We start from the raw sequence: 22,294 nt of genomic DNA on the forward strand, positions 1-22,294 counted from the left end.
AGTATTCTAATTTTCAAAAGTTCACATAATTCAAGGGTCTCCAGACAGGCTTAAATACAGACTGTGAACCCACATACCTACAGGAGTCAAAATGTAAAACAATTTGAGAAAGTAAAGCCAGGGGAGAGAATGGAGGTCAGAACAGAGCAAACTAGAAACACATGCTCTTGTTTCAGTTCTCTAGACCGAACTGATGGCTTAAAGCAAGGATTTTTCCTTTGCTTATGCTTTTGTTGGATGGGAATTCATGAAGAGCTCAGCTGGGTGGCCCATCTTTGACCCATGGGATGTCCCGTCACAGGGATGGAGGATGCATTTCCAAGATGGCTTCCTCAGTCACGTGTCTGGCACCCAGGTGCTCCTTGACCTTTGTCTTTCTCCCCATGATGTGTCTTCTAGGGCGTCTTCTTGTGGCTTGGGCCTCCCACAGCATGGTGAGCTCAGAGCAGTTGCACACCTTGAACAAGTGTCTCAAGAGACAGGAAGTAGATGCTGCCAGTTTCTGCCCCATTATACTGGTCAGAGCAGTCACTCAGCCTTCTAGGGGAGGATACCCAGACACCACCTCTCCATAGGAGGAATGTTAAAGAACTTACAAATGTCTTTAGTGTGCCCTAGTCTGTTTCAAAGACCAGCCACTGGACATCAGGTTGTTGCATTGGGGGACTGTGGTCCCATATGAAATATTTTAAAAAATTTTAGTAGAAGATGGAATAAATATTTTAAAATGTTGGCAATTAAGTCAAATTTTCTGAAAAACTCTGTGTGTCAAACACGCACATTTGCAGATTCTGGCCATGCCCACCAGTGTGGCGGGCTTAATGCACTAAACAAAATTCTTAGAATGGAGTTCTAGGAAAATACTGACATGTATTTTCTGCCTACAACGGAAAATGAAGATCTTAAGAGCGTTTTTCCATCTTTGACAACAGAATTTTACTGAAAACACACCAGTAGGTAAATGACGGATCTTTCTATATAACTCTATCATGACCCACAAGAGAAAACTGAATGTCTCCTATTCTGAGAATTCCCTTCTCTCATTTCTATCTTGGCCGAATCACAGTTTGATGAAATATATGGTGATTTCCATTTGACTGAGAACTAGAAACACAAGATGGCGATACTGACTTCATGCCCCAAAGGAAAACAAAGAGAAGCCCAGAAACTAAATAAAAAGTCACTGACATAAACAGTCTCATCTCCACATTAGTACTTTTTAAACTTTAGTGACCGAATCACCTTCTGAGTCAGAAGAACTAGGGGATGTCCCGAGACTCAGCATTTTGAATCAAAACTCTAGATGATTCTGATGTAGGTGGCCCCTACACTACATTGCTGGTACTCCATTACAGGGGCAGGTTTTTGAGAGAGAGCAAAACTGGGCACAGCTAAAGTATGAATCATGCCTCCTTTTATGATTTGGTGGCCATGGTAGTAACGGAACTGGGCTCCATCTGCCGACTCAGTGAAGAAGATGGGCTAGGAGTAGCAGATCGGGTTTCTAAGCCTGGTTTTGCATCAGCTGGTTGACTGAGCTCAGGGAAGTCATCCCCCTTCCCATGGCCTCCATTTCCTCTCCTGTATGATGAGAAGGGGCGACCCGGGGAATAACAATGGCCAGCACAACTACCCACAGCCCAGGCCTGAGGTGAAGCCCAATCACACGGGCCACCTTGCTCTCCGCTCTGCCCTGGCCTCCCATGTACTCAGCCACGTCCAACAGAATGGAGCTGACACCTGGGGTAAGATCAGTTCTGTAACCCTGGCAGAGGATCCCTGTGGCCTCCTCCTGCTTGGGAGGCACATTACAGTTTGGGAGGGAAAATCAGGTGAAAAAGAAACCGTGAAAGGTAGTTTTGGAGGAATGAGAAGAGTTTTAGGGGCAGGAATTGTCCAGAAATAGAAATGTGCAATCTGAGAAAGGTGGAGGTGGGCGTAGGGAGCAAAGAGCCTGCCAGCCAGTCTTAGGCCCATCCTGGCTCTCACCGTGATGGAGGTCTAGGGGTAGCTGCCTTTAGCAAATCCCAGCAGCTATACTGCAGGACAGCTGGCTTCAGGAAGGGCAGGGCTGGGATAAGGGTGAGCAAAATTGTGGGTCGACACATACATGAACCTGGGAGTGAGGGTCCCCCTTACATTTTGCACCAGGCTCCTCATTTGCCTCACCCTAGTCCCAGCCCTGAAGAGGCTGTATTAGGGCGCTGGAGTTACAAGCTTGCTGTGAAGTTGTCACCTCTACCACAGACCCCTGGGGCAGAGTGGGAGTGGGTCTTGTAGAAGGGGAAATGCAGACAGATCAGCCCAGACTCCGCCAGGACTTCCAAGGATTTGATTTACTGAAGGGCGTTTGGTGTTAAGGGGAAAGGCTTCAGGTCTGTGTTGGGTTAGCTGTGCAACTTTGGTCAAGTTACTTAACCTCTTTAAGTCTCAGTTTTAAAATCTTTCAAGGGGCTTCCCTGGTGGTGCAGTGGTTAAGAATCTGCCGGCCAATGCAGGCGACACGGGTTTGAGCCCTGGTCCAGGAAGATCCCACATGCTGCTGAGCAACTAAGCCCGTGTGCCACACCTACCGGGCCTGAGCTCTAGAGCCCACGAGCCACAACTACTGAGCCCACGTGCCACAACTACGGAAGCCCGTGCGCCTAGAGCCCATGCTCCACAACAAGAGAAGCCACCGCAATGAGAAGGCCCCGCTTGCTGCAACTGGAGAAAGCCCGCGCACAGCAACGAAGACCTAACACAGCCAAAAATAAATAAATAGATAAATTTATAAAAAAATAAAAATAAAATCTTTCAAATGAGAGTAAGATCACCTACTCGGCAGGGATGCTGTGAAAATGGAGACTGCATACATGGCACCTGGCACACTGTATTCCATCATGATGTGGAAAGTCTTCCCTTTTTTCCAGCCTCCATTCCACACTGAGTGACTGTCAGGAAACACAACAAACTAGGGACAGCAACCTTCATGCCAAAAATGGAAATGCACGTGGAAATGCACGTCCTTGGGCAGAGGAAGCCTGGCAGGTCTTGACACGCATTGTTGACTTTCTGAGTCTCTACTGCTTTCTCTTTTAACTCCTCCCATCTTGCTGAGGTTGGACCTGATGGAAGGTGGACAGTGCAATGCCAGGATCTTGCCCACCAGGAAAAATCTCCCAGTCCTGCTCTGAGGCCAAAGTTCCAGGAAAAACCACGACAAACTCTTGTGTCACGGGCCTGCTTAGTGAGAATTATAGCTAGTATGTACTTACAGGATTAGCATGTGCTTGGCCCTGTGCTAGGCTATGAACACTACCCACTTCAGCCCTTACAACTCGGTCGGACAGATATGACTATTCCCAGTTTACAGGTGAGGAAATAGAGACGAATACGGCTCTTGACTGTAGAAATGGGCTAGGAACTGAGCCTTTTCCTGAGTTCTTAACCACTATTTACTATTGAAGATTCATCACTCTGGAAATGCAGAAAACCCAAGAAGAGTTCATTATTCTCAGACTGTCAAGAGATGCAGAGAGGAATTAGCACTCGCGTGTGAAAAATAGTATAACATTGCGAGGCAGCTCAGACAGACAGTGAGCTCCTTGGGGGCAGGGACTCCTCTTAGTAGGAGCTCAACCACTGTGGGTTTGGATGTATAAGCAGATAAAATAATCATGTATGCTACAGACAGAGATCCTGTTGGGAATTCAAGGTCCAGGGAGGTCCACAGTGGTGCAGTGGAGGAGGCCAGTTTCATGGAGGACAGAGTAAGACCTGAGCTGGGATTTGGAGAGGTCAAAAAGAGCAAAAAGGATACAAGCAACACATAGAGAAACACATAAACGGAGGCAGGATCCAGCATGAGCCTAGGGTATGGAGACCATGAGGATGACGAACTGTTTAGTAACTTGGAAAGTAGCCAGCTAAACCAACTAATAACTGGCCAGTTCTTGGTACAAGACTGTATGTTATCTGGAAACAGGACAACCATGGCTGTGAGAACAAGGTCAAAGGCAAACAATGCAGGCTGGTCCAGACATACAATGTAGGGAAGTGAGCTGGAGCAGTCTGGGCTGCAGGAAGTACACCCATGGCAGAGGATACGCAAATATAACTTAGAGCAGCTGTGAAAAACACGAGGAGGACAAGTCAGCCATGAAGAATGTGCAGGAGGAAGACCAGGGAAGGGGCTGGAAGGAACACACACTGGGGCTGATCGCCCTCTTCATCTGGTTTTTCACGCACCAGAGGAGCCTACCTGCTCTCAGGAGACGCCTGGTGCATCTGTTTATTCTCTACAGTGAACTTAAGGAAGTCGTATTTACTAAGGGATAAGCCACAGGCTCGGCCGTGAGGCTCAAAAACCTCCCTTTAGTAGAGTTGTCTAACTAGATATATGAAAAATTTCCTATGCACATATATAATTTTATATAATACATTTTCATACAAATGCTAATATAATGTAATATAAATTTATATAAATAATTTTATCCTGGGCTAAAGAGCTAAGTCTAAAAAAATGGAAGAACATGAAAGATGGTTCTATCTTGAAGCTATTGGTTCCATCCTTACCCTTGCCACCCAACCGTGCCAAAAGTGTGATGAAATAGTGCCAGCCAGTTCTGCTCTGTCACTGTTTAATTAATCTGTGTATTCCCACCAGGAAGGAAATGATTACTTGGTAATGACCTCCACATGGGCCTCAGGAACCCTAACGTTTTCCACCAAGAAGCCCAGAGTGGTGATGTTGGGTGATCTCTGCCTCTAACTTGTGGGACTGAAGCTCGTCCTTGCCCACACTGTACGCTGTAGAACCCCAGTGAGCCACATGACATTAAAAGGCATCACGAAGAAGAGGGTTTTCTGGTGGTGACAGGGGTCCTAAAGAACATCCCAGGTTTGCTGATTCACTGGGGGGACCAACAGGACTCAGCATATAGCTGTGCTCACAGCTAAGGTTTATCACATCACAGCAAAAGGATGCAGAGCAAGATCTGCAAAGAGAAAGGCCCCTGGGGTGGAGTCTGGAGGAAACCAGGCACTAGCTTCCGAGCATCCTCTCCCCTTGGAGTCACACAGGATGCTTTCAATTCCTCCAGCCATGAATTGTGAAACATGTGTGAAATGCTCTCTACCAGGGAAGCTCATTAGAGGCCCACCGCCTAAGGTTTTTTATCGGGGGCTGGTCACACAGGCATCCTTGGCTCGGCAGGTACCAAATTTCTCGATTCCCGGGAAGAAAGCAAGTGTTGAACATAGATGATATTCTTTGGACAAACGGTTTAGGCACGTGGGCCCTTCTGATCGGGGGGTGGTGGGAACTCTCCTGAAATCCAGTAGGGGCCAACCTCACAAGCAGGACCTTCTAAGAAAAAGAAAAGCAGTCTCAGTCCTGTTATGCTAACTTTTTCCCATACAACAGTCTATTAAGTCTAGAGAACTGTGTGCCACGGCCACCTTTGGGAGATTAACATACCCATTAGCACATGAAAGTCTTTGAGAAGTACTATAGTGTAAAAGACTGTTTTAAAACTTCAACCAAAGTTAAAGAACATGAAGTGCTTATTCGAGTGCTTAGCACAGAGCTTAATTAATACCGATACTCATCTAAAGGTTCACTTGATAACCATACAGCCTAAGATTTGCCTGAAGTCTAGTGGGTGCTCTATATTATGTTTCAATTTGGGGATGCAATGCGATGGGACCCACACAGAAAGGCTAATTGTATTCTGTTTGCCTCAGAATGGATCTTCTTACTTCCAGGATGCAAGCTTTGTAAAATATGCATAAGTTGGTGTCTAGATTTGTAAATGTGGTACCAAAGTAGCCATATTCACTATGGGAAAGCTGCCTGCCTCTTATGAGCTAGCCCTTCCGTGTTTTATTTTTCTTGCTGTCATTCCTAGTTCTGATATTTTAATCACATCCCATCATCTCCTTGACATCTCTCTATGAAAATCTCTTATGTCAAGAACATAACCTGTTCTTTCCTAAAACAAAAACTTCAACCAACATTTCCCAACCCTATTTGATCACTATCCTTAAAAAAAATACAGTACTTATCACATCCTTTTGGATACTAGCATGCTGCAGAATATGATTTGGGAAATCCTGGGCTAAGTGTGTGAGCTTGCATTGCTTCTCTGGCCTCAGCTTTCACCAGCTATTAAACACACTAATAACAACAGCCGGCACTTACACTGCTCTTACTGCGTGTAAAGAGTCTTTTATACAATAACTCAATCAAATAAGAGGTTGGACAAGGTAGCCTCTAAGCAGGGTAAAGCGGCACAGTTGGGGGAAACAGTGCAGACACTGAATTACTCAATGAGATCTTTCCTGGCTTTGCCAGTTACCGGCTGTATGACAAGTTCCTTAACCTTGGTGTGCCTTGGTTTCTTTATCTGTGAAATGAGAAAGTGCTTAATACACAGGAAGTGCTACACATGGGCTTGTTGATATATATATTTGTTTAAGTAAATGAAGTTCTTTCCAGCTCAAGCAGTCTAGATCCTTTGCTCTATGCCACGAACCACGGACGGGCACAGACAACAGACTCTTGTGGCTTCAGAGACTAAGGGATGGGACAGTAGGATGAGGGTGGCCTGAGGAAACCAGAAGGGTCCCAGGTGGGGCTTGTTCCAGGTCCTAGGGAGCCGTGACACCCAAGGCCCGTCAAAGACAAGGCCCACGCCAGGGGTTAGACACAGACCATCACCGGCCAAGAGGCACTATTTCCTTGGAGTCTAGGACTGAGGCCAACAACTGTAAATAGAGCAAGACTCTGAACAGCCTTCAATTAAACCTGGTGATTTTATCCATATGGTTGAAGACAGGCACCTTGCAAGAAAATCCCCACTGAATCAAGACTCAGACAGATCTACGTGGTAGAAAAAAGAACAGGGAAGGATGCTAAATTGAAAACTGACAAACTGTCACCAAGAAAAAGCCAATTTTTAATATGCCTCAACACTTCTTCTTTCTCCCTTCTCAAGCTATCTTCAGTTGAGGAATGTTCTATAGAACTGAATAATCCTTCATTGAGATATATGGTGAGTTAGCTGTGTCACTCTGGAACGTGAAGGACAGTGATACATTTTGCAGTGAGTCGGTAGACACAGGTGGGTATAGAGAGTGTGGGGGGAGAAGACCCCTCAGTGCACGTGGGTGTGCTAAAACTGTTGCCTAAATAAAGAACTGTGCAAGGCCTTGGTAAAGAAATCAGATTATTATCTCTGTGAGGCAATCCTAGGTCTGTCATACCCCTGATTGTTTTCACAGGTAATTCCTTGTGGCCCTTTTCCTAGGACTCATCTCTTTTTTGAAGTCAGAATCTAGAACATTCCATATACTTTCACTGTGCCATCCATGCCTCTCCATCCCTAACTAACACTGAGCTGAGTGCTTGCCTCACCATACAGGTTCAAGAAACATGTGTTGAATAAATGAAGCCATTCGTTCACAGATCCTTCTGTTTTAAATATCCAACGTCTGCCTCCTTACCTAGCAATACCTGATGTGTCAAAGCCTGTTTCTCTCTGTATCCTGCCTGCCTCATTCGGGCAGGCAGTACCGTTTCGGAGAGAACTAGCACTTTGTGGGTAATAATAAGAGTGACCACTGTAGGAGCCTTTACTTTGTTTCAGGTGCTACTCTAGCATCTTTACATGTATCAACTCTTTATACAATCACTTATCAGGTAGGTCCTTTTACGCCTTTGCTTTTACAGGTGCAGGGCGATGAAGCCCAGAGGTGAAAGGAACGTGCCCAAGCTTCCAGAGCTAGGATGTGCAGACGCCTCTTCTCCAGCTGCCTCAGTCACAGCCTCATAGTATTGAGTATTTAGCATCCTGATGTGGCTTATGGTCTAACCATTCACGGGTCCACACCAGCGCTAGCCTGGGAGCTAGCCTGGGATGCAGCAGGGGTGTTCCTCACATAATTCCTCAAACAGTCCATAGAACAGGTTGAAAAACCTACAACAACGCAACTCAAACACTGAAAAAATAAAGCCAAGGGTTTTGTGGTCAGACAGATCTGGGTTGAGTTCCAAATTCTAACCTTGTCACCTTGGCCATGTCATTTCTGTCTCTTAGAGTATCAGTTTTCTCTCCATAAAATGGGAATTGTGAAACCTATTTGATGGTGCTTGTGAGAATTAAATGAGTTAAAGAACATGAAGTACTTATTCGAGTGCTTAGCACAGAGCTTAATTAATACTGATACTCATCTAAAGGTTCACTTGATAACCATACAGTCTAAGATTTGCCTGAAGTCTAGTGGGTGCTCTACATTATGTTTCAATTTGGGGATGCAATGCAATGGGACCCACACAGAAAGGCTAATTGTATTCTGTTTGCCTCAGAATGGATCTTCTTACTTCCAGGATGCAAGCTTTGTAAAATATGCATCAGTTGGTGTCTAGATTCGTAAACGTGGTACCAAAGTAGCCATATTCACTACGGGAAAGCTGCCTGCCTCTTATGAGCTAGCCCTTCCGTGTTTTATTTTTCTTGCTGTCATTCCTAGTTCTGATATTTTAATCACATCCCATCATCTCCTTGACATCTCTCTGTGAAAATCTCTTATGTCAAGAACATAACCTGTTCTTTCCTGCCACGTAGGAAAGAAGTCTTCAAAGCTCACTTTTTCCCCTCTGGCTTCATCTGCATGAGCTATATGCTTCTTCCTCTAAATATTAATACAAAAAAAAGATTTTAATTTGGTAACTTTATATCCCTGTCTTTGATTAAGTACAATGAAGGCATCAACCACATAACAACTGTGGTCAACACCTTTTAGGGTGTCTGTATGCCTCACAATGACCCCAAGGGATATCTCTGGACAGTGAGGGAGACACATTACAGCCCTGCTGCTGGCTGTTGTTGACTGGATCAAAGCCGGGCCAATCAGAGTTCCTGTCCAGAGAATAAGGAATTGGGTTGGGAAAGGGCAGAAAATAATTGGGAGCAGAAAGGTGAGAAACTGAGAGCACCTGGGAGAGTTCTGAGGGCTCTGGCCACAGTCAGTGAACTCAAAAGGGGTCAGACAACACCTGCCATTCTGTGGCTTGAGTTGTAGAGATACTGTATAGAAAATGAAGTAGCTAGAAAAGGAGAAACGAGAGGTCCTGCTGCCTTTTTGCTCTGAAGCCCTGTCAAAGACTTCTTCCCTATGTGTGTCAGGAACACCTCACCAAGCCCTGTTGTTTTGAAGAAGCCAACTTCAGCTTTCTTTTTTTTTTTTTTCAGTTGTGCTGGGTCTCAGTTGCTGCAGGCAGGCTCCTTACTTGCGGCTCCAAGCCTCCTTAGTTGTGGCTCGCCAGCTCCTTAGTTGTGGCACATGGGAACCTTAGTTGTGGCATGCATGTGGGATCTAGTTCCCTGACCAGGAATCGAACCTGGGCCCCCTGCGTTGGGACCGCAAAGTCTTGTCCACTGCACCACCAAGAAGTCCCCAACTTTCTGTTCTTTGAAACCACAAGAATCCTAAATCACCTAATGGCAAAAGTGACTACAATTTGGGTTATGAACAATAATCCTTATGTGCATTCAACACTGTGTGTACATTTATGAACTGCTTATTATTATCAACATCTACTACAAGCAAGTACTAGAGCAAAGCTGCTGAAGCAGCCATCCGAAGAACTAATAATTGGGTAGCAGCTGGAGGTTAAAAAGCAAGCCAGGGAGAGGGAGTGGATTTCCTGAAATGATGACTAATATGAGAAGTCATCAGATCACTGGCGATGATTCCATTTACAAGAGTCCATCAAGGTCGGATGATTATAGATCAGGAGGACAGTAGTGGGGAGTGTTTTCTTATCAGGAAAGAATAAAACAATGAAACAGATGAATTGCTGTTTTCAAGATGAAGATTACAAGAGCACAAAATACTGGCTCTGCTCAGGTGGTTCCGAAAAAGAAATGGCTACTGTCTCCGTGGTTCCTAAGAAATATGCTTCACTCCTACAGATGCCAATAAAGCATTATGCAACTGTCAATTTAATAAGGAAGCACCACCGAAGATTCCTATTTAACAGAGGCCAAATGTAATAGACAATGGGGCAAGGTGGGGACCTGAACTAACTAACCATGTTTGAGGAAATAATTGAGGCAATAAAAAGATTAATAGGAAATCAGGCCATTTTCCAGGACCTAAGGGTTTCTCAGTGGCATGTTTTAAAAGAAGAGCATTTTATTAACTCATCCCATTTTTAATACACTAAGAAATGTAACTGAGGTCCCTGTCATCACTGCAGAAATGGGTACTGTATACAGTGAGACTCAAGTTAACTGCAGAGCTAGTGAATGACTGATGAAAAAGACATGGCCACATACTGCTCTCTGCTCAGTGTAGCCCTGCAGATATCTCAAGAACAGAACATTGTTCCAGATCAGAAAAATACAGTAATTAAGTTGCTTTAGAAAATCTGGAAAACCGAGGAGAGTGCAAATAAGAAAATAAAAAGCACGCTCAAACCACCATCCAGAGATACCACTGTTAAAATATTGGTGTAGTTCTTTCCAGTTTTCTTTTTTTTCCCTGTAAGTATGAATAATACACATTTACATGTTTACTGAATATACACTAAAAATAACATTTTAAACTTCCTGTATATGCTATTTTCATATTCTTTGCTTAATGTCTAGTGAGAATTTTCTCTAGTCATTGCATATAATTTCAATGCTGCACCACATTCAACTGTATGGTTTTTTCATAATTTAACCAACATATTATCTATATAGTTCCCACTTTACCATTTGCTATGGACTAAATATTTGTATTGTCTCCAAAGTCATATGCTGAAGCTCTAATCCCCAATGTGAAGGTATTAGGAAGTAGGGCCTTTGGGAGGAAATTAGGTCATGAGGGTGGAGCCCTCATGAAGGGAATTAGTGCACTTACAAAAGAGACCCCAGTTGTTTATGTCACCCAGCCTATGGTATTTTTATTTTAGCAGCACTAACTAAGACACTACTTTTTTAAATGTTAAGAAAAAGAGAGTTGTTTATTTCTACCTCCTTTCCCTGCCCCTGCTCCATGATCCATTCTCACCTTTTTCTGTCCAGCTCTGATGGGAGGCTGACTCCTGTGGACTGCGTTACCTGTGATCTCATGCCATCTTGCTTCTGGCTGCCTTTCTCTAGTGAGAGGCACCAGCAGGAGGCAGCAGGCAAGAGGTTTCACTATTCTCTCGCTTTCCCTGCTTGGACTGGATGGTTCTGCACAGCCTACACCTCTCTGCTACTGTGTCTCCAGGCAGCTAACCCCTCTCCCATGGCTCCGGCTCTCCACAGACTCCATGGATACAGTCCCTCGCTTTGCTCTCTCTGGCTTCTGCTGTTGTTAGCCTCTGGGTGACTAAACAACCCTTGTGGGCTCCTTTAACCTCTGCTATGTAATCGCTTCTTAATTACCTTTAGATTCTCATCGGATTTGTATTGAAAGTTTCGATGAACACCTGGTACACTATATGGTATAACTCTATGGAATTCATTTATTTATAAAAAGCATAACAAAATCAATACTATGCAACCCTATTCCAAATATGGGAGGTTTAGTGCAGGTAAAATACTCATACCAAACTTGTGAAACAGAGGAATGGTCTAGACTCTAGAAACTTCTTCCCTGACACTTTCAGAAAGTCTCACTCATCTAATTACCCTCAGTGCTCTTCCCTCTGTAATGTTCACAAAGTGCACACTTTCCCCTTCCTCAAAGCCTCTGTTCATGCTGTTACCCTAGATGGAGTGGTCCTCCAGTTTCCTCCCTACTTCTAAGATCAGGCTGCAGTCCTACCTCCTTCCTGAGTTCTTGGAGCCCACAGCCATCTCTCCTTAGAAATACTGGAGCTGCATCGTTCATTATGGTAGCCAGTAGCCACATATGGCTGATTAAATGTAAATTAAAGTGAAATTAGAAACTCAGCTCCTGAGTCACACTAACCACATTTCAAGCATTCAATAGCCACAGGTGGTCAGTGGCTACTGTACTGAGCAGTGCAGAGCTAGAATATTTCCATCATTTCAGAAAGTTCTACTGGACAGAGCTGTCCTAGAGCACCTAATTATGTACGATTCCAATGAATATCAAATCACAAATACTCTTGTATTGTTCTCCAGTTGCAGAGTCAATGAAAAACAAGGAAGAGTCTTCGTTCTGAGTCCAAACAGTGCTGGGCACACAGGAGATGCTTAGCAGATACACATGATGACCTAGGTAATGACCATGACTATTTCTCAGTAGAACATGAAAACACAAGGAACATTAAAACACACTCCGCTCCATTAATAATGGAAGCAAGGGTATAACAATGGTAGAGAATGGACGATTTGCTGGTAGTTGTGGTAGGGATTCTTCTAGTCCCACAATAATACAGTAAGTCCCCTACATACGAACGAGTTCCGTTCTGAGAGCACGTTCGTAAGTCCAATTTGTTCCTAAGTCCAACAAAGTTAGCCTAGGTACCCACCTAACACAATTGGCTATATAGTACCGTACTGTAATAGGTTTATAATACTCTTCACACAGATAATACATAAAAACAAACAAATAAAGAAAACATTTTAAATCTTACAGTACAGTACCTTGAAAAGTACAGTAGTACCAGCTACATCACCGCTGCTTGTACACTTGCTTCTGGACATCCTGGGCTTGAAATAAAGATACTGTACTACCATACTCTATATAGTACTGTACAGTAAAGTACACAAAAGCACAACCACTTGTAGAGAATGAAAGCACGTGACAATGTATGCCAGACACGTGAACTAACTTACGTGACTGGACATGTGAACACACGTTCACATCTTTGAAAGTTCGCAACTTGAAGGTTCGTATGTAGGGTACTTACTGTAAAGGCAAAAACTCTGTTTTATAAAATGCCCTCACGTGCTCATAAAGAACCTTGAAACATTAGGAATGATTCTTTAACAAGTTATATAACCTGATCAGGTGAAATCATCAAAAGGACCCAAACACACAGCTATCTATAGAAGCTTCTATACCATCCTCCAGACTTGTTCACAGACAATGAAAACCTGTCTTTAGGTGTTGGTACACTAATGACTGTCATTCTGGTTGACAAAGAAACTGGCCTCTGTCAGAAGCAATTTATTGGCAGTGATAAAGCTATATATCTTATACAACGCCCTCTCGCTCATCTCGCTGGTTTGAGATGACTACAGAATTTTTAACAGAAATTCAGGGTTTGGCTGATTGGAATAGCCTTATAAAACACATACTTCATCCTTTTACTAATCTCTGGAAAGAATGTGTTCTTAGATGTGGATCCGCTTCCTGTCTACCATTTATTCAGATCCATGACAAATCTTTGCAAAAATCTCTCTGCATCCTATAGCCACTCTGTGAGCTAGATATTTTTGTTCTCATTCGATAGCAGAGAAAACTTACTTTCAGAGAGGATGTGACATTTGCCCCATAGGTGGGGAGGGACAGAGTTGGGATCACAACCTAGGCTCTTTGACTCTGAGGCTTGTTCTTTGGGTCACTTTGTGATAGTTTATCCTAATATCAACAAAAGTAATGCTGGGAGCGGGGAGCTGGCAGAGGACAGGGCGTGGTGTACAGCCTCACAATGTCGCTTTGTGATCTCTCTCCTCAGTACAGCCTCTTGTCCCTCTCAAAGCCTTTTCTGATCTTCATTTGAACAACCTTCATCAGAAGAGACCCGGGATGGGCTTCCCTGGTGGCGCAGTGGTTGAGAGTCCGCCTGCTGATGCAGGGGACATGGGTTCATGCCCCGGTCTGAGAAGATCCCACATGTCGCGGAGCGGCTGGGCCCGTGAGCCATGGCCGCTGAGCCTGCGCGTCCGGAGCCTGTGCTCCGCAACGGGAGAGGCCACAACAGTGAGAGGCCCACATACCGCAAAAAAAAGAGACCCGGGATGGGCGACCCAGTGAGGGAAGGACACCCAGGACACTTGGAGCCTACCCCTGCAGCACTCTCTTTTTAAAAAATAAATTTATTTATTTACTTATTTATTTTTGGCTGTGTTGGGTCTTCATTGCTGCATGGGGGCTTGTTGTGGTGTGCAGGCTTCTTCTCATTGCAGTGGCTTCTCTTATTGTGGAGCACGGGCTCTAGGCGCACGGGCTTCAGTAGCTGTGGCTTGTGGACTCTAGAGCAAAGGCTCGGTAGTTGCGGCCCACGGGCTTAGGTGCTCCGCGGCATGTAGGATCTTCCCGGACCAGGGCTTGAACCCGTGTCCCCTGCATTGGCAGGCGGATTCTTAACCACTGCGCCACCAGGGAAGTCCCCTGCTGCTCTCTTATTTGACATAAGACAAGACTTACTGTAAGTAAAGGTCAGGACTGCTTCCTGGTCAGGTGACTGCACCGCCCCCCCCAGCACCTTTGATACACATACTCTCATGATTCCTAAACCTGCATGTTCTGTGCCGAGCCTTCACTGGAGCTCCATACTCAGACACCGGATTGCTTTCTTCCATGTTTCAAAGGTACCTCAAACTTAACGTGTTCCAAACTGACCTCTTCACTTCCCAGTCCAGCCTCTGTCTCACACTCCCCCTTGCAGGCTCCTCCACCTGTGTAGCAGCTCCGGCCAGCAGTCTGGACTCACCCTGGATTTCCCCTTGGCCACACCCAATCCATCACCAAGGCCTGTTGATCCTACCTGCAAACAGAGCCACCCTGTTGTCCCTGTTCAGTGGCCACCACCCTAGTTGTAACCATCACCTGTTCTCACCAGGATTTCTGCAAGTCACTGACCTTCCCAGTTCCATCCCTGCCCTCGTCCAATCCATTTTCCACACAGCTGTCTGCATGATCTTTCAAAAATGTAAATGAGACCTCATCTTATGAGACTCCTCTGCTTAAAATCCTTTAATGGCTTCTCATTACACTTATTGAGACTCTATTCCAAATCCTGACTGTGGCTCTGAGGCCCTGCAAGATCTGGCCCTTGCTGTGTCCAGGCCACGTGACTTTCCCTTGAGGTCCAACCTGTGGTCTGTGTTCAGTTCCCAAGTATTGCTAACGTCTTGTGTGCTCCAGAGTTTAGCACACGCTTTTCCATCAGCCTGCTTGTTCTTCCCCTACTCTTTACCTAGCAACCCTGATTTCTCTTTCTTGTCACCACTTAAATGTCACTGTTACGCCCCAGTCTAACTTAGAGCCTCTCTTTGCATTTTCAATTTTTCCTTCATTACCCTTGACACAACTTTACAGTACACACACACACACACACATACACACACACACACACACACACACACATATACACCTCATTTCCTGTGGATAGGACCCCAGAGAGGGGTGTGCTAACTGAACAATGCTGCAGGGGGCAGTGCAGTACAGCTCCTTTGGAGATGCCTCTCTGGCACTGGACAATGGCAGCCACTCTTCCAAATCTAACGAAGTCTCATGTAACTTTTGCCGTAGATTGTTTCCAACAACCAGTGGCCAACTTTGTGATATTCCTACTGGCTTTCATTAGGTCCAGATAATTTCTAATTGCCTGCTAATCTTTATCCTTTGCTTCTTTGAAAGCAAATTTGAGTCCCTACAGAAAGCAAATCTGAAACCTTGAAAACAAATGTGAGTCTTGAAGTTTTACACCTGTGATGATGTACTTTTTAGTTTTTGTTTTTCTTTGCTTCAGTTCCAACACTCTCCCTTGCATGCCTTTTCTTTCTGCCATTATAGTCAAAACTGGTCACCAGATGATAAAATAAATGGCAAGAAAAGAGGCCAAAGCAGGATAACTATAACGAAGGGAGCACAATTACCTTAGAATATGAAGAAAGATTGCTGATTGGTTGAAAATACTCCAGAGCAGTAGTCCCATGTTAACGGGGTGTGTGTACACTAAGATGTGCTGTAGCAGCCCACTGGATGACAGAGTGGGGAAGTGCTCAGAGAAGGGATAATATACAGGTTAGTAATACTATATGGATAGTTATAGGTCTAAAAAATCTTTTTAAAGGAAACATTTAAGAAAGAAGTAGTTATAATGAATCAGTGCCTTAGGGGGTGGCATTAAATGAGATGTGACTATATTTATATGCAGGCTTCTTTCTTTCCTCACATTTACTTCCCCCCCAGGTTCTAAAAATCACCTAGGGCAGGGACCTTTCTACTCTGTTCCCAACTGTAACCCTAGTACCTGGCATGGAACTTGGCACAAACGAATGATGAAATATATTCACAGGGTAGCCACAGTTATAGCTACACACGTAGCATGGTGTCTAAGAGCAGGGCTTTGGAGAGAGCCTGGGTTCAATCCCTTGCTCTATCACTTCTTAAATTGTGTGACCTGGTTTAAGTCTCTTCAATTCTCTGTGCCTCAGCTATTTTATCTGCTGAACGGGGATAATAATAGCTCCCATCTCATACAGTTGTTGGAAGGATATAATGACAGTGTAAATGGAGTGCTTAGAACAGAGCTGATACATAATAAACATAATGAATGATATATTTTGGAATATTCATTGGGCTGAAGGATCCTTGAAGGCAGACACTGTCTTGGGCCTAGTACAGTACCTAGCATATACTAATGTGCTCAGTGAATGTATATCCAATCGAATACTCTATGAGCTGCTCTTATAAAGTCTGGGATGGAGTTCCTAAGCTGAAGCTATTCTCCTACCTTTGGAGACACCCAATCACCTTTTCCTCTCTACCGGGGCAGTGGGATTTCCACCAAGGTAAACACTTTCCACACCTGTATCAAGGGGCAAAGAAGTAAACTCTTTCCCAGCCTTTTCTTTCTAAGCCCAGGGCTTGAATAGGATAGGCTCCCCAGAGTATAAGTAATAATTATTTCAATTATCTTTACTGTCACGGCACTTTGTATCTACCAGGAACTATTTTAAGGATGAGGGAACTCAAGTACTGGCAATTCTTAACCCCAGTGCTGGGTTAACTCAAGGGACCAGTTGGGTCCCAGTGCAACTGTCTCTCGCAGTAAAAACTGCCAAGCCGTCATAATTTCAGCTCTTATTACGCTGCAGAGAAGAAAACAAAAGGATGACTTAAAGATGAAAATTGTGCCTATTCCATTATGGAGTAACTCGTTAAGCTGTTGGCAACTCAACGTTCAAGCCCTTTAAACCCAGTTTTGTCTCCAGACCATTTAAGATAAAAAGCAAAACCCCCAAAACCCCAGGTGGAGTCAAAGCCTGTTTGTACTACAGAAGTGAAAATGGCAACGTGTGTTATGAGGGAACGGTGTTTTAGCACAGAGCATTTTGCCACAAAGGACGGGTGATTAAGGAGTTCATATCTGTGGTTGTGAGATCACCAGAAGTCTAAATAAAAGTCTACGGAGGTCAGGTGGGCATCACCGTCCTTTTCTATCCTCTCAGTGAGGTGGAAAACTGCTTTAACTGCACTTGTTTCTTCCTGGAAGAATTCAAGGTGGCATTTACCCCTTTCAGGTGTCCTACAAAAGCGGATTAGAACTCCTAAGAACCCGTGCGTCAGCCTTCTGGAAAGGGAACACGATTCGCTCATGCCAAAAAGACTCTGGTGAGTCTTCCGCAGCTGCCCTACTTGTCCAGGTCCAAGGATTGCGCTGTTTATCACTGAGTCCTAACACCTAGCCTGACACATAGTAGGTACTCAACAAAAGTTGTTGAATGAGTGAATGAATAAGTATGTTCATTCCATTTTCATACCCTAGAGCACCTATTATAATGTTAGACACAGTCTATACTCAGTAGGTAATCTGTCCAAAAATCTGATGGGAAAGACTGGGTAGCATTTACACCTTGCACCGTTCATTAGCATTTTGAAAAGGCGAGTAAAGACACGCAGGTGGTTAAAACATTACCTCCGGCACTTTCTTAAGATCTGAAGGGACTGTGGTGATGGGTATTCCTCACTTTCCTGCCCTAGCACACACAGACACATGTGTGTGCACAGACATACTCAAATATGGATCCCTCGATGACCTCGACAAGAGAAAACAACTATTTGCACGTTTGCTAATCCTGGCTTTGTTTATACAAATTCTACGGGGAGGAGTAATTATTCGTGAGCCTTTTAAACAGACATAAGAGACATGTTTTCAGTTCATTCTGTGAGCAAATGTGATGAGCTCGAGACCCTGCTAAGAAATTCCAGCCTGAAGAACGAGATAAATAAATATAAATGAATTCATTTGACTGAGTGACATGTTCATTTAATTAAACCAGAAAATCATCTCTAAAAGGGATTGTCCCTGACAAAGAAGCAGAAACTGGTCTTTAACTAATAAATTTCTAACAGTTCTTCTGTGGGCAGAGAGGAGTCCCCAGTGAAAAAGTAAGTGTGTAGTGGGGAGAAAAAAAGAGGGAAAGGGAGAGAGGAAGCAGAAAAGCTAATGCATATCTAAAATTTCAGAACTAGAAAGAAAATTACAGGCCATTCATTTACGCCTAAATATATGTCAAATCCTGCTAGATCAAAATTATTAGAGTAAGACTCTTTGTGTAACAAAACAAATATCCAAGCCTCAGGAGAGGATCAATTAATTTAAAAAAATACAAAATAATTTTAAGTCAATGAAATTTATTCTACTATTATTTCATCTCTTCCTCCCTTCCATGGTGTGGCCTGAATTTTAGAGACACAAATAACAAAAATCAAATTTCCCAATACTTACAGGAATAAACATCTACATATGTAGTTTATAGTAAACACGATTCATGACAACCAACCAACGTGATAGGAAAGGGATGAACTGAAAAGTATAGTCAAATGCTTCTCTTATGTTTTCAGACTCTCCGTTTACTACCCTCATCAATGTTTAATGGTTTTCAGTGCTAAACATCTGTTTCACTTCTCTGGCGTAACTTGGAAAGAGTGAGCCTTCAGATGTGTAAATCAAAGCCCCATCACGTCTTACATAGCAGACACGTGAAACCTTTGAGGTCACTGTTAATAATTTTCTGTGCACTCATTTATGCCAAATCAATTTCAATTAAATCAATTAAAATGGCAACTAGCGAAATTTCACGTCATTGATCTAACAAGATTAAGATTACTCAGGATATTTGGGGGCATCAAGAAATGCTGGGCTGGCATCTCTGCTTCATTATGATGTCAAGTTGGGAGATAAACAAATTTGATTTCTTAGTGCCCCCAAATCTCAGGTACTCAGGAGGCGGCCCAGCGAAACCACACACCTCCCATTCCTAGCGGCCCCAACTAATGGAAAATGCGGGAGGGGCAGTGATAACTATGTACCATAAGCAAGCTATTAAGAGAAATCTTTTATTTGAACAGTCTCAAGTGTTAACATTTAAAAATGCATCGGCATCAAGAGTTTTTTATACAAGAAAAAATTGCATCTTTGAAAGAAGAGATACTTCACAGCAGGCAGGTAGGCTGGAAAGAAAGCGCATTGGTTTTGAAGACAACTAGTTATCTTACCCACTGTGGTGATTAATTTTATGTGTCAACCTGACTGAGCCATGGGGTGCTCAGATATTTGGCAAATGTAATTTTCACTGTGTCTCTGAGGGTGTTTCTTGGATGAGATTAACATTTGAATAGGTAGACGAATAAAGTAGACTGCCCTCCCCAGTGTGGGTGGGCCTCAACCAATCAGCCAAAGGCTTGCACAGAACAAAAAGGCTGATCCTCCCTCAAGTAAAAGGGAACCTCTCCTGCCTGACTGCCTTGAGCTGGGACATTGGGTTTTTTCCCTGCTTTTGGACTTGAACAGAAACACTTGTTCTTGGGTGTTCAGCCTGCCAGTTTTTGGATTGGAACTGTATCATTGGCTCTCCTGGGTCTCCAGCTTGTTGGCTGCAAATCTTGGGACTTCTTAGCCCCCATAATCATGTGGGCCAATTCCTTATAATCAGTCAGTCAGTCAATCAATCAATCGTCAATCCATCTCTCTCTCCCCCTCCCTCTCTGCCCCTGCTTATATATATACCTCCTATACAATATTATATATCTATCTCCTATTGGTTATGTTTCTCTGAAGAACCCTGCACACCCACTTTTTAATTGTGTGGCACTGCAGCTCTCTGGGCCTCAGTTTCTTTATCTGTAGAATGGGGTTCATGATCTTTACCTTGCAAAATTACTGTATGGACTAAATATGGAATTTAAAATGCCAAATGTGCAAATAGGGGCACGATCAATATTAGCTCCAAGGTTCCCCTTTGTGATAAACTGGTAACCTGTGCCTCTGTACAGAAATAAAAACAGTATCTAACACTAATATTAGGTATTAATGATTTTGAAGATGGCTGCCAAGCGATGAACCCTCCATGATTTCCAATACGAACACCTAAACTGTTCTTGGTGGAGCTGAAGCAAGTACTTTTCTGTCTCTCCTCCCCTCTTCTAGCTTTACTGGAGGTCCTGCCATGACAGCTCTGCCCTGATACCTGCTACGTGCAGAAATAGTGGAGGCTCTGTGCAAAGTACCTTCTTTGTGGCCCTGTGGGGCTGACTGCCCAGGAGAACTTGTTTCATTTCACCTGGGGGATTGTAGATGCGGGATTTCAGTGGTGTTGTCTCCTGAGAACTGCAGATAAAGGGCCACGTGGGCTCCATTCCATTTTGGGCTTTAAGATGAGATACCCTCATGCACTCCAAGGGCTGAAGCCTCCCTCTGAGTTCACATGGTTACGACAAGCAAACTCATTAAGCCCAAAGGGAGTTTTACTCTGATGCTATAAGAGGGATGAGTATCTGGTGTACTGTGTGTGCTGAATCTACACAGTGCTGGGCCATGGCCCTCAGGCTTTCGTAAGTGTAAGAGATGAAGCTGTTTAAAATACTGACGCCTGGGCTCGAGAGCCTAACTTGACAGTTCCAAGGTAAGGCCCAGAAATCTACATTTTGAAGAAGCATGCCCCAAAAATTCTGCTGCAGGGGGGGTCATGGATTTGAGGGGGCAGACTGTGGTGCAGAGGAGGGAAGGATGCTACTTTACAACCCTCTCATTCACTGGGTCTCGGTCTACCGTCCCAGGTCGCCTGGGCTCTTGAGTTGGCTTCTCTCCATCCCCAACTGCCACCACCCTCACTCAGGTTGTCATCATCTTCTGCACAGATTAACGCAGCAGGTTCCTGACTGGAGGTCTGGCCCCGTTTTTCCTTCTCCAGTGCATCTTCTCTTCTTTTGATACAAAAATCTGATCAGGATAGTGTCTGGTCCCAAATTCTTCAGTATCTCCCCACTGTCTCTAAAGCCCTTAAGGAGAGCAAACAAACAAGGCATTCATATCACCACTGGGTCCCCTTCCAGCCTCACTTCCTGCTGGCTTGCTTCCCTTCTTACTCACTCCCCACCCTCTATTCATACCAGCCATCCTCGTGTTCCTGGAACGCACCAAGCTCCCTTCTCAACCTTGACCTGAGAACAGGTTATTCCCTCCCACTGGGACATCTTCCCAAGCCCCACTTGCCCTAGTTAATGCCTCTTCCTCTTTTAGATCTTAGCTCCCTGAGGGAGGTTTTCCTGATCCCTCAGAATCAGGGAATTCCCTCTTCTTACTCACGCCCCAAAGTGTAATCAGCATCCCCTTTCACATCACTCATCATGTTATTATGATTCTTTCTTTGATGAGTGCCTTCCCCATTAAAACACAAAATCCATGTATGTGAGAATCAGGTCTGTCTTGCTTACTGAATTTCACAAACATCCGGTAAAGCTGGACACATGGTAGGCACTCAGTAGTAAATCTATGATTTGTTAGTAAATATACTTTAATGGCATGGTATACCTCTCCAAAGCTTTTGTCATCTTGGCGATTTTATATTTGCTCTATGATTAAAGAGAAAATAAACACACCCTGCTAACTATAGCACCTAGCTTAGTTCAGAGGTCACTTACTCTTGGAAACTTTCCTGATACATTCCTTCTTTTTTTTTTAACATCTTTTTTGGAGTATCGTTGCTTTACAATGTTGCGTTAGTTTCTGCTGTATAACAGAGTGAATCAGCTATACATGAAAGGATGGTCAACATCACTAATCATTAGAGAAATACAAATCAAAACTACAATGAGGTATCACCTCATACCAGTCAGAATGGCCATCAACAAAAAATCTACAAACAATAAATGCTGGAGAGGGTGTGGAGAAAAGGGAACCCTCTTGCACTGTTGGTGGTAATGTAAATTGATACAGCCACTATGGAGAACAGTATGGAAGTCCCTTAAAAAAAATTCCTTCTAAATCAGGTGACCTTCCTACATGATTCTAGAATTCTACATTTACCTCTGTTACTCCTCATGTCTCTTTCACTTGACTTCAAAGTCAAGGAATGTCACATTCATCCCTGTATCCCTAACACACAGCATATACTGCTGGGTACCT

The 22,294-nt window shown here is 43.9% G+C and overlaps 1 protein-coding gene across 1 annotated transcript in view; it reads right to left on the reverse strand.

Annotated features, from left to right (window-relative positions):
- The window catches only part of SAMD12 (sterile alpha motif domain containing 12), a 414,016-nt gene that overhangs the window by 139,833 nt on the left and 251,889 nt on the right, over nucleotides 1–22,294 (reverse strand). The window lies entirely within an intron of this gene.

The sequence above is a fragment of the Neophocaena asiaeorientalis genome, unplaced genomic scaffold (assembly GCF_003031525.2).
Source record: "Neophocaena asiaeorientalis asiaeorientalis breed wild unplaced genomic scaffold, Neophocaena_asiaeorientalis_V1.1 scaffold177, whole genome shotgun sequence".
Lineage (NCBI taxonomy): Eukaryota > Metazoa > Chordata > Mammalia > Artiodactyla > Phocoenidae > Neophocaena > Neophocaena asiaeorientalis.